Raw genomic sequence first — 12,964 nt, forward strand, 5'->3', positions numbered from 1 at the left:
TAAAGAAAATATATAATAAAAGTTCCAAGTTTCAAATTACTCTGAATATAACTTTAACAAAATTAATGAAAAAATCCATTATGAGGGTACAAATATGCATAATTTTTTATCTTTATATGTTTTTACATGAAAGTAAATATATGCTCATATCTATGTATGTATTTTCAATAAACATTATAATTATCCTTTTCATAAATATTTTAAAGAGTTGGATGACTCTAGCAGTTTAACCCAGTGTATTCTTATCCTTCCATTACTAGAAAAATAATCTAAGAAAATCAATACATACAGGTATGTATTAAAGAAGACTTATACAGTTCGTATTGTTTAAAAATCTACCCTATACATATTTAGTATCCACACAGTAAAGTCTACTGTGGTTGTTATTTTTAAGGTTTAATGGCACATTAAGTTGTGCATATTTATGGGATACCATGTGATGTTTTGAAATGTGTATACATTGTATAATATGGCATCGGGGTGAATATATCTATCTACTAAACATTTGGAATTTGTAGCAAATCCACTTAAAATCCTTTCTTCTATCGCTGTTAGAAAAATATACAATGTATTATCATTATCTATTGTGACTCTGTGCAATAGAATGCCAGAATTCTTTATTCCTATGTAACTATAACTCCTATCTAATTTAGTACCCATTAAATGGCTTTTCTCCATTCTGCCCAACCCCCTTCAAAGTCCCCTGTCCCATCCATCAGTAACCACCAATTAACTCTCAATTTCAATGGGATCAACTTTTTTAGATTCCACAAATGATTGAGCTTGTATGGTGACTGCCTTTCTGTGCATGGCTTATTTCACTTAATATAATAATCACCATATCCACCCATATTATTGCAAATGACACTTTGACCCTTTTTATGACTGAATGGCAGTTACATCCGGTATATGTGCCACATTTTCTTCATTTATTCATCAGTTTATGGACACTCAGGTTGATTCTAACTCTTGGCCATTGTGAACAGGTTTATAATAAACAAGGGAATACAGATAGCCAGTAGTGGGATAGCTGGATTATATGGTAGCTCTACTTTTGGTTTTCAGAAGAATCTCCATACTATTTTCCACATTGACTTTATTAATTTAAATTACTACCAACAGTGTGTAAGAGTTCCCTTTTTCTCTTCCACACTGAGAACATTTATTTTTATTAATCATCAGTCTAATTTGGATGAGATATCTTCTTATGCTTTTGATTTGCATTTCCCTGATGATTAATGATACTGAGCAATTTTGTGTGCCGTTTGTCTGTCGTCCTTTGAGAAAAGTCTGATGAGCTCCTTGTCCAATGTATAGTTTGCAAATATTTTATCCCATTCTGTAGAATGTTATCTTCATTCCTCTGATGGTTTCATTTACTGTGAAGGAAGTCTATCATTCAGTAAAACCCAGTGGGCTATTTTTACTTCCCCCCACCCTGTGCTTTGGAGTCTTCTGCAAAAATTCCTTGCCCATTCGACTGTCTTCAAGTATTTCCTCTGTTTTCCAGTTGCAGGTATTCAATTTAGGCATTTAATTCATTTTGAGTTGATGGTTACACTTGTGAGAGATAAGGGTCTGGTTTCATTCTTAGGCACATAGATATGCAATTTTCCAACATCCTTTATTGAAGACTGTCCTTTCTTCAATGTATGTTCTTTTTTTAAACTTTTATTTAATAAACATAAATTTCCAAAGTACAGCTTTTAGATTACAGTGGCTTTTCCCCCCATAACTTCCCTCCCACCCGCAACCCTCCCATCTCCCACTCCTTCTCCCATTCCATTCGCATCAAGATTCATTTTCAATTATCTTTATATACAGAGGATCAATTTAGTATATATTAAGTAAAGATTCTATGAATCTGCACCCACACAGAAACACAAAGTCTAAAGTACTGTTTGAGTACGAATTATAGCATTAATTCACATTGTACAACACATTAAGGACAGAGTTCCTACATGGGGAGTAAGTGCACAGTGACTCCTGTTGTTGACTTAACAACTGACACTCTTATTTATGGCGGCAGCAATCTCCCTAGGCTCTAGTCATGTCATGGGTTGCCAAGGCTATGGGAGCCTTTTGAGTTTGCCAACTCTGATCTTAGACAAGGTCATAGTCAAAGTGGAAGTTCTCTCCTACTTTAGAGCAAGATACCTCCTTCTTTGATGACCTGTTCTTTCCACTGGGATCTCACTCGCAGAGATCTTTCATTTAGGTGGTTTTTTTTTTTTTTTTTTTTTTTTTTTTTTTTTGCCAGCATGTCTTGGCTTTCCATGCCTAAAATACTCTCACTGGCTCTTCAGCCAGAACCGAGTGCCTCAAAGGCTGATTCTGAGGCCAGAGTGCTGTTTAGGACATCTGCCATTCTATTGCCATTCTATGAGTCTGCTGTGAATCCTGCTTCCCATGTTGGATTGTTCTCTCATTTTTAATTCTATCGGTTAGTATTAGCAGACATTAGTCTTGTCTATTTGATCCCTTTGACACTTAATCCTATCATTATGATAAATTGTGAACTGAAACTGATCACTTTGACTAGTGAGATGGCCTTGGTGCATGCCACCTTGATGGGATTGAATTGGAATCCCCTTTCCTGCAGTGCCGGCATCCTATATGGGTTCATTTTTGAGTCCCAGCTACTCCACTTCAGATCCAGCTCTCTGCTATGGCCTAGGAAAGCAGTAGAAGATGGCCCAAGTCCTTGGGTCCCTGAACCCTCGTGGGAGACCTGGAAGAAGCTCCTGGCTCCTGGCTTTGGATCAGCTCAACTCTAGCCATTGATGTCATTTGAGGAGTGAACCAGTGGATGGAAAACCTCTCTCTCTCTCTCTCTCTCTCTCTCTCTCTCCCCCTCTGTCTACCTTTCTCTGTAACTCTCTGTCAAATAAATAAAATAAATCTTTAAAAAAGAATGAATAACTGGATAGAACATTCCCTCTCTGTCTCACTCTGTCTCTGTTTCTCTGCCTTTCAAATTAAATGAAAATAAATAACAATATAAAAATCATGCAACCCATGTCTGAGGGCCTTATAATTTAAAAATAATGAAATATATCAATTAAAACAATTATATGGCAAATATAATAAGAGAAATAAGATCAAAATTTGGCTGATCCACTCTTTCTCAAAATACTTTCATACTAACTGATTATATTATACTCAGCCCTCACCAGAATTTATATTCATGCAAGAAAATACTTGAAGTAATATGAAAATAAAGTTCAAATATTTTTACTGCATCTCAAATGCTATTCCAATTCTCTTCATTCACCCAATTTTGAATTCTCTGGGGCTTCATTTCAGATGCACATATAAAACATGATGGAATTTGCTACCAAGCTTCCTTTCTAAAAATCTAATCAGCAACCAGCTTATCATGGAGGCTATGTAGATTTAATCTACTTTCTTTATCTTAGGTTTTTTGTTTCTGTCTTAAATCCATGGAATTCAAAAAAAAAAAAAAATCCATGGAATTCTAAAGCTTGTCCAGAGATTCCACTCTGGAGAAAATTAGGTAGGAGTACAATGATATGATCTAAATAGCAAATAAGCCTATAAATTCTTTTAGATCAACTCTGAAAGTCTGGAGAACATGGAAAATTTGTTGAATCTGTGCCCACTCCAATTGCTTCCATGCCTATCCTGTCTAATTTCCATGCCAGTGGGCCACTCTTGGTGTAATGTTTTTATGCAACAAATACCTTAAGGTAAAGGTCTGAATGAGAAGTATGAGAGACAGTACTGGATCAAATCCTTGCTGATCTCATTTTCCACTCTCCTTCTGTGCTCTCTTTTCTAGCCATACGGATTTCCTCTTTACCCATTCTGGACACCAGGCCTCTACCTAAGGGCTTTTGAATTTGATTTTCTTTTAAAGATACATTTATCCCGGAGGTACCTATGACTTGATTTCATACCTCTTTTAGGTGCTTTCCAAGTATCTTCCTGGTATGTCTCACCTTACTCCATAGTTCTCATTGTTTTTGTTCTGCCTTAATTTCTCCAGCTATCACCATGTAATACACTATCACATTGTATTTGTCCATTATTTGACTTGTCCATTATCTAACTTCCTCCATTAGAATGCAAGCTCCATTAAGGCAGGAATTTTTTATCTTGATTGACATGAGCAATACCCAGGGCTTCTTGGGATTATTACAAATTCATATTGAATGCATAATATTTCCTCTCTGAGCACAAATAAGAACTTTATTAAAGAACTATTTCCTCAAAATTTGGTGCCATATTTAATAAACTTCTTTTCTTAGCTATTTACAGAGGTGACATGATATTCTGAACTACAGTTTCTTCCATCTTAATCTCCTTAACTTGTACACCAAATATCTACGTAAATAATATAGAATGGTCAATACAATTAAAATCCTAGCAATTGTTTATAACAATTATTAAAACACTCAATATTTTAAAAATGCTGTCTCAACTTTCTTCTATTACCTTATTGACAGTATTGGAAATACTAACTAAATACACACACACACATGCACACACATACACACACATTCAAGTTAATCTTTAAGCACGATAAACTTAGAGTCAGTACAGTTGTTATTTTTTTTTACCTAAGACTCTTACGCAATTTAACTATTCTCAGATGAGTCACTTAATCTCTTAGGGCTCTGCCTTTTACTGAAAATATAAGGAAACAGAGGATCACTTTGTTTCTTACATTTTATATATTCCAATTTATGATATTTTGAATCTATTTAGATGATGTGTGAATTATTGAACTAGTATTTTATAATTTGGTATTCTCAAACAAAATAAATAAATAAAATAGTTAAAGGATCATAGTTCAGTATATTTGAAAGAATTTGTTAATATACAGAATAAAAAATCTATGCTGCTTCTATTGTTAGCTTTGTTTTCATTTTGATTCACGAATGTTGACAGAAGCTTTAGGTACTTCATTGAAAAGACTTTCCAGTATAGAAATTACTTAAATGCAAAGATCATTGGAGTAGGAATTTGGTCAACAGGATGTTGACCATCACACTCAGTGTGATAGTGCTCTTTCAATTTATTCCAATGTATTTATCTTTCTAAACAAGATTCCTAAAGCACAACTTGCTTATGAATGAAAAGAGGCCAACAACTGAAACTAAAGAATATCACTCAGTAGTTACAGGAAAAATAAAATCATTATTGTAGTTTTATGCTTTATCTAACTCACTGACCCATATGTCAAAAGAATGCCTCAGTTAGTAATTCAAATTGTGATTTTTATTCCACTTTCTGGGCCCTAAATTGTCATTTCTAGTTCTTTATCTGAATTTTGTTGTTAATTAACAGCTCTGAAACTGTTCTTTAACAAATTCCTCCATTCATTTGCCCAGATTAGTTGATAAACACTGAATTACAGATGGCAGATTCTTAATCTTTAGCAGTTGTTGAACTCAGCTTGAAGTTTTATTAATAATGGAAGAGAGCAAATAAATTAACTCTAGCTGCAAATTTTAAATATATAAAAAGACTTTCTTACTGAACCTACAGAATATATCCCAATTAGCACCAGTAGAACCATCATATGCTAAACCTTGAAGAAGCATGAAAAACAAATTAATGTCATATCAATAATGCACAACAGTTTTATAACTGTTCCCCTATTTGTATCATCAAACAAGTCCACCCCCTGCAGAGACATCAGTGGTACAGAGAGTGGTCTGGTACCCCAGTGGGCCTCAGAATCACTTTGGAGGGGCTTATTAACACACAGATCACTGGAAGCTCCCCCAGGGTTTCTGATTCAGTATGTTTGGCATTAGGCTTAAGTATTTGCTCTTCTAGAAAGTTCCCTGGAAATGCTGATGCTGCTAACTCAGGGATCACACTTTGGTTATAAACCATTTTAATTGTGTAGTTGTGGCTTAAAAAAGACCGTAACAATATTAAATGCATTCCTCAGATTCAAATTTCAATCATCCTTGAGAGCTAGATTCATTAGTAGATTTGAGAAACTGCTATATGTCAAACATTGAGCCGCATATTCATGATACACTGATTAGATCAAGCCCTGTGAGGGTTCCACACCTCGTGTGGGAAACTCATTTGACAAGGGAATTGCCATGTGATGTTCTCCTAGGGAAGTACACAGAGGCTCTAGTCCCTGATGAGCTCCTGGGGACTCTCAAAGAGCAGAGTAACATGAAGGCTTGGATTTTTGTTTCTCTTCTTATATTTTGAGTTTATGTATTTATTTTATGTATTAAAGGCACACAGAGAGAAAGATAATGAATACATGATCTTGCAATCCACTGGTTTACTCCATAAACATCCACAATAGCCATGACTGGGAAACACCAAAGACACCTGACACCCCAACCAGGTCTTCTACATAGGCTGCCTGGATTCTTAACTACTGTGCAAAAAACTTGCCCCCAAGTTCAGATTTTTAAATTTATCACTCTGGCCTAACAGGAAGTAAGGAAGTGAGTTGATATCTGATGGTGGTAATTCAAGTCAAAGGCGGTGATGGTTCTCAAAACCTCTCCAATTTTCTGTATTATCATGTGTACAAAATCTAAATGTCTTAAAATTATGAAATAAAATTCTGAAAGATGTGGCACCTATATCCTATTCTTCATCTTTGCCAGCTACATCTTCATTTTCTTTTAACAAATCTATTTGAAAGACATAGTTACAGAAAGAGGGAGGGAGAGAGAGAGAGAGAGAGAGAGAGAGAGAGATCTTCTAGCTGCTGGTTCACTCCCCAAACGGCCACAATGGCTGTGGCTGGGCCAGACTGAAACCAGAAGCCTGGAACTGCATCCTGTCTCCCAAGTGGATGACAGGGGCCCAAATACTTGGACCATATTCTGCTTTCCCAGACAGATTAGCAGGGAGCTGGATAGAAAGTGGAGTAGCTGGGACTCGAACTGGCACTTAGACAGGATGCCAGCATTGTAGGCAGCAGCTTAACCTGCTGTGCCACAAATCTATTTTTTGCATCCTCTTTTAATTATCAATATAATATTTAGAAATTTAACTCTGTTGGATATTCAAGTCCTTTTTTTAAAATTCACAATATTTACTCTTTCCTCTAAGCTTTGCATATTCTTCTTATTCCAAGAAAACTCTTTGCCACCCTACTTACCCTAGTCAATCACTAATATTTTCATCTCAGCTCATATATCTCTATTTCAAGAATCCATTCCCTTCTCTATCCTTTGTGTCTCCTCACCCAGCCCCTTGCATCCTCAACTCTGCTTATTTTCCAAAATATGGCCCTGGAGAAGCAGCCTCTTGAGAACAGAGACTAGGTTCATAGAGACCAGGTTCTGTATCAGTGGATTCCTCAGAAAGTTCAGCTCACACTGAATACCCAACTAATAATTACGGTTTTAATTAAGAGAGGCTGAGGAGAGAAAGAATAAAAAGGAATACACAGAGGTGCAAGCAAGAAGAGATTACAATGATTGTTGCATGGAATAATCAGCAGGCCCAGAAAATTGTGAACTGAAAGAACATCCACTGGCTTTATTATGGAATGTTGTTGGTGACTATGGAGACAGTGATATCAATAGAGTAATAACAGCAAAGCAAAATTCTAGGAATTAGAGATTCCAACATATCTTTCATACAAAATTTAATTTAATTTTTATAATTATGGCATGAGATAATGCCAATCATTAATACCATTTTTCAAATGAAGTAAATGAAGCCGAAAAATATTGGCTAACTAAATGAAGGTTGGAAAACTAGACAATGACAATGCTAAATCTGAACATTTGTCTCTAAGGATCAAGATCCACCCAAATTATGTGAGCTTTTCTCCCTTTATGTACATTGAAAACTTAGTAGATGAAAGAAAGGAAAAGCAAGTACTCATATTAGCCTGTTATACAGCAGGCCTTTTAAGGTTTTTTTGGCCTCATTGGTTTCTTTCTGCTTTTTATGAGCATTAATGTGAATTTACTAAATGTCATTTCACTTTTAAAACTGTTGCCAGCCAGTGTTGTGGTATAGTAGGTTAAGCCTCTACCTACATTGCCAGCATCCCATATGGGCACTGGTTCAAGTCTCAGCTACTCCATTTCCAATCCAGATCCCTGCTAATGTCCTGGGAAAGCAGTGCAAGATGGCCCAAGTGCTTGGGCTGCTGTACCCATGTGGGACATCTGGAAGAAGCTTCTGGCTCCTGGCTTAGGATTGGCCCTGCTAGCTGTTGCGGCTATTTAGGGAGTGAACCAGCAGATGTAAGTAATCTTTCTCTCTCTTTCTCTCCATCTCTTTCTCTATTCCTTTCTGTAACTCTGCCTTTCAAATAAATAAATATTTTTTTTCAAAAATAATGTCTACATTCATGTCTTTGCTTATTTGTGGAAAGGGAGGTTATTGCAATCTGATCACTTCGACATGCTTATGAAGAGGTTTATAGTTTAAACTATTAAATTTGTTTTCTTTTTCACAAATAAGACTTTTTATTTGTTACTACTGAAGTCTAAACTTCAAATGGATTATTGGACTGGTGGTCCATATCCATCAGCTCCTTCAACTTTAGCACCTGTCTCAGATCCAGTGGCTTTTCCAGAACAATTACCTTCTCCATGAAGCTCCGTGAGTTTTCCCAATTCAAACCTGGGCTTCTTCAGCATCTTTACTTTTCTAACAAAGACATGGGGGTGGGGGGATAGATTGGCAAGCCTTCTCTATATCTTTTCCAATGCTATATCTGGTATCAATTTATTGACTACTTCTTGCAAGTCATTTGTTTGCATCTTCCTGGTCATGATTTCCATCATCTTCCCAATTTGGTGGACCTGTTGGTGCTAAGCGTGGGATGTCTTCTGTATCTGATTGTCGTATTTTTGGGGAAAACAAACACAGAACAGATGAAGCAAATAGCCTTCGGTAACCTTCACATCAACATGAGCCTCAATCACGGTCTGCCAAATTTTTCACATGGAACACATTTTGTCACAGGTAAGATCCGTGCCGTGGAAGTTAGATAGTTTTTGCCCTGAACATCCTCAGTAATCTGAATTTTCTAAACACAGCTTCATTGTTCTGCAAGTCAGCAAGAGTCATTTTAAAAACATGACTCTTAAGACCATCAGATGCAATTGTGGTTCCTTTTGTCCTTGTGACTAGTGTTTTCCCAATATTTCTTATGTTGAACTCAGCAGGTGCTTTCACATCATGGCAATCTTTCTTAGGAACTGGGTCCACCACTTTCTTTTGGCTCCCTTTTTGCTGCCTTTTGTAAGGCACTTGCTCTTGCCTACCCCTGTGATGGTGCTTAATTTCAGAATTAGAATTGAGAGAAGTGCGTTAGAACGTCAGATAAGATTTACAGTGGTAGCAAACAGAATGCTTCTAGAGTCATTCTATCGAGCAGCTATTATTAAATAGATCCCTGCTTTTTGGAAATAAAATGTCAATTGTGGATCTTAGCAAAAAGAGTGTGTTTCCATTTTCCCTCTCTTTCAACATAGCAAATAGAATACACAAACAAAACATGTAAACTTAGGCAGCTTTCTAGGATGCATCTGTTGCACTGAGTTTAGACAATTATCAATCTTATTCATGCAAGGGGAGGGGACAGTGTTTAAGGATAAGAAGTTGAGAGGAGATGTGAAGACAAGCATGAAGGCCTTTTCATATTGTGATCATTCAGCTGGAGGTCCAGAGATAATAGAAAAAGGAGACTGAGTTTAAAAATAATCTTGATAAATGATTTTTTTTAATTATAGGTGGGGATAGTTGAGAATAAAATGAAAATCACTTGAAAAAACTACCGAGTCTTGGTGGAGATTTCGACAAATATAATCAGTGACCAAACACAACTGATGTCAATAAAATGAAGACTCTGAAGGCAGAGGATGGAGGCCATGGAGCCCAGAAGATGAAAGGTTTGCTATAATCCCCCCATGAAAGCAGACTTTCTACAGAAAGGAGATTTTAGTCTTGGAAGCATGAAACATATACAGAAAGGTTATTTTCTCTTATTTTCTCCCAACCATTTTCCTCTACTGTACCTGAAGATAGATAAGATCTCTGAGAATCTAGTGAGAAAAGGTATAATATCTGGCTTCATAGAGGGAAGAAAGGTGATAACAAGAGTTAATATTTCTATTTTCTATTAAAAATGATATCTTCTGCAAAGATAGTTCCATTATGCTACTTAATGAGTGACACTTTGCCTAAAGCTATAAATAACACCAGCAAAACAGAGAACTGTTAAAAATAGTATACTCCAGCATATCTTTTCTACAATCCTTTGCAAATTTAATTTTCCACTACTCTCAATGAGCACTATGTTCGCACCAGTACAATTGTAACATTTACGGTCCTTCAAATAAAATTTGACACAATGTCATCATATATAATGTTCTACTTCTTTTCATATATTCAATGGTACTCCTCTCAAATCTTGCCTCTGTCTCCCAAAAAGTTTTCTAGAATCACAACACTGTGTATTTACTTGCTCTGTAATACAGGTTCTAAATGGCAGACCAGTCTCTGGGCAAGTATAGGTAAATCTTGTGCATTTAGTTATCCTTCATTTGTATATCCCATATTCCACTGAGAAACCCTTAATTCCAGGTGCGTTAGTAAGTTAACAACCTAGAATAAAAAGAGTAATAAAATATGATGCTATGATTTTTATTTTACTTTAAAGAACTACTTTCTTTGCTGATTTTCTTTCTCCTCTTTCCTTAAAGAAAAGATTTTTAAGGATAATTTCTTAACTTTTACTTTTTTTTTTCACATTGCCTTATGTAGAAACAGACTTTCTGATTTTAGTGCTAGTGTTCCACAAGGAATATGTCTTTGAGGATACTAGAGTAACATATAAAGCTCACTTTGTTGAATTTCAGCTCTTAATCCTATGGTCAAACTCACTTTTTTCTCCAAAGGAAGTTGTCGAGTATAATTCCCTCTATAGCAAAATCATATGATCCTTGAGTCATATTTTTACTTGCTACTAGAAGTAAGCACTTGCCAAGTTTTCTAGATGCCTGGTGCTTCTATTTCTGTAATTTTAAAAGATTTAAATTGAAGTATAATTTAGCATTGCATTGTTCATATTCACATGAAAGTGTCTTGGTTAATAATTCAGATTTACCATATTTATAGAATCCCCTTTATGGTTCTTGCCAAAGATTCTCCTCTGTTTCTTCAGGGATGATCACAATTCTAACATTAAAAATCAAAGGTTGACTTTCCCTGTATGTAATTCCTTTCCCATTTTATGTAATTAGAATCACACAGTAGGCATTGTTCCATTTCTCTGGCTTCTATTTCTTAATGATGCATCTGTAAGATTAATCCACCTATTAGTGTAAAACAACAGAAACTAAAATTCCATTTTAATATAAATGTCTTTTTTAATATTTATAAATTTAGTTGCTAGTATGGCTAAAGCTGGAATCATGCCCTGAGAGATGGACCTCTAATATTAATTCTTTTCTTAAAAGATATTTTTTATTTTTTTTTACAAATTTTTTTAATTTATTTTACAGATAGAGTTAGACAGTGAGAGAGAGAGACAAAGAAAAAGGTCTTCCTTCCATTGGTTCACTCCTCTAATGGCCGCTATGGCTGGAGCTACGCCGATCCGAAGTCAGGAGCCAGGTGCTTCTTCCTGGTCTCCCATGCAGGTGCAGGTGCCCAAGCACTTGGGCCATCCTCCACTACCTTCCTGGGCCACAGCAGAGAACTGGACTGGAAGAGGAGCAGCCAGGACTAGAACTTGCACCCACATGGGATGCTGGCGCCGCAGACAGAGGATTAACCAAGTGAGCCACAGCGCCGGCCCCCTCTAATATTAATTCTTATAATGTGCTTTGCTGTTAGCTCTTCTGGCCTCGTAGAGTAAGTTGAAAAATATGTCAAGAGTTATTTATGCGGCCGGCGCCACGGCTCACTAGGCTAATCCTCCACCTGAGGCGCTGGCACACCGGGTTCTAGTCCTGGTCGGGGCGCCAGATTTTGTCCCGGTTGCTCCTTTTCTTGTCCAGCTCTCTGCTGTGGCCTGGGGGTGCAGTGGAGGATGGCCCAAGTGCTTGGGCCCTGCACCCCATGGGAGACCAGGAGAAGCACCTGGCTCCTGGCTTTGGATCAGCGCAGTGAACAGCCACAGCAGCCATTGGGGGGTGAACCGACAGAAAAGGAAGACCTTTCTCTCTCTCTCTCTCTCATTGACTACTCTTCCTGTCAAAAAAAGAAAAGTTATTTATGCAAGAGTTATTTTATTTTTCATTAGGTGATCAAATTTATCAATGAAGCCAATTGAACAGGAAGTTTATTGGTGAAAGAATTTTTAATTAGAAATTCAATTATGTCATGGATTTAAGATTATTCAGTTTTTTAAAAAATAGCTTACTGAAACATTTTGGTCAAACTGAGTTTCTCTAAGCACTCATTTCCATGATTTGTAGCATCAAACTGTTTATTGTGTTTCCTTATAATATTTTTAACATCTATGGTATATACAGCGATCTTCCCACTATTCCTCACAATGATATGCTCTTTCTTCCTGATTAGTCTTGACACAGTTTTATAGATGTATTTAGCTTTTCAAAGATTGAACTCCTTGTTTGCTTTGGTATACTTTGTTGTTGTTGTTTTATTTCTCTGTGATTTTGTCAGTTCATGAGTGTTATATAAATGGGATCACACTGTAGGCAACCTTTTAAGGTTGACTCTTTCACTGAGCATAATGCCTTCGAGATTCATCAGGACATTGCATGTGTTGCTAGCCTGCTCCTTCCTATTGCCCTGCTGCACTGTAGTGTTCCTAGATATGGATAAACTAGTTACTTAAGCATGTATCCATTGAAGGCTATTTGATTAGCTTTCAGTTTGGAGATATTAAAATAAAACTATGATATACATTTGTGTAATTTTTAAGTAAACATGCTTTTCTATTCTGGAATAATCTATGTTTTGGACTGCGCTCTCTCATAATTCATATATTGAGAGTTTAGCCCCATTTGAT

General features: G+C 36.4%; 1 pseudogene; it reads right to left on the reverse strand.

The window, feature by feature from the left end:
• Positions 1 to 8,468: 8,468 nt before the first annotated feature.
• LOC149126959 (small ribosomal subunit protein eS1 pseudogene) overlaps positions 8,469 to 12,964 on the reverse strand; it is a 78,764-nt pseudogene continuing 74,268 nt past the window's right edge.

This window comes from Oryctolagus cuniculus, chromosome 4 (assembly GCF_051225735.1).
Source record: "Oryctolagus cuniculus isolate XC-2025 breed Fujian yellow rabbit chromosome 4, ASM5122573v1, whole genome shotgun sequence".
Lineage (NCBI taxonomy): Eukaryota > Metazoa > Chordata > Mammalia > Lagomorpha > Leporidae > Oryctolagus > Oryctolagus cuniculus.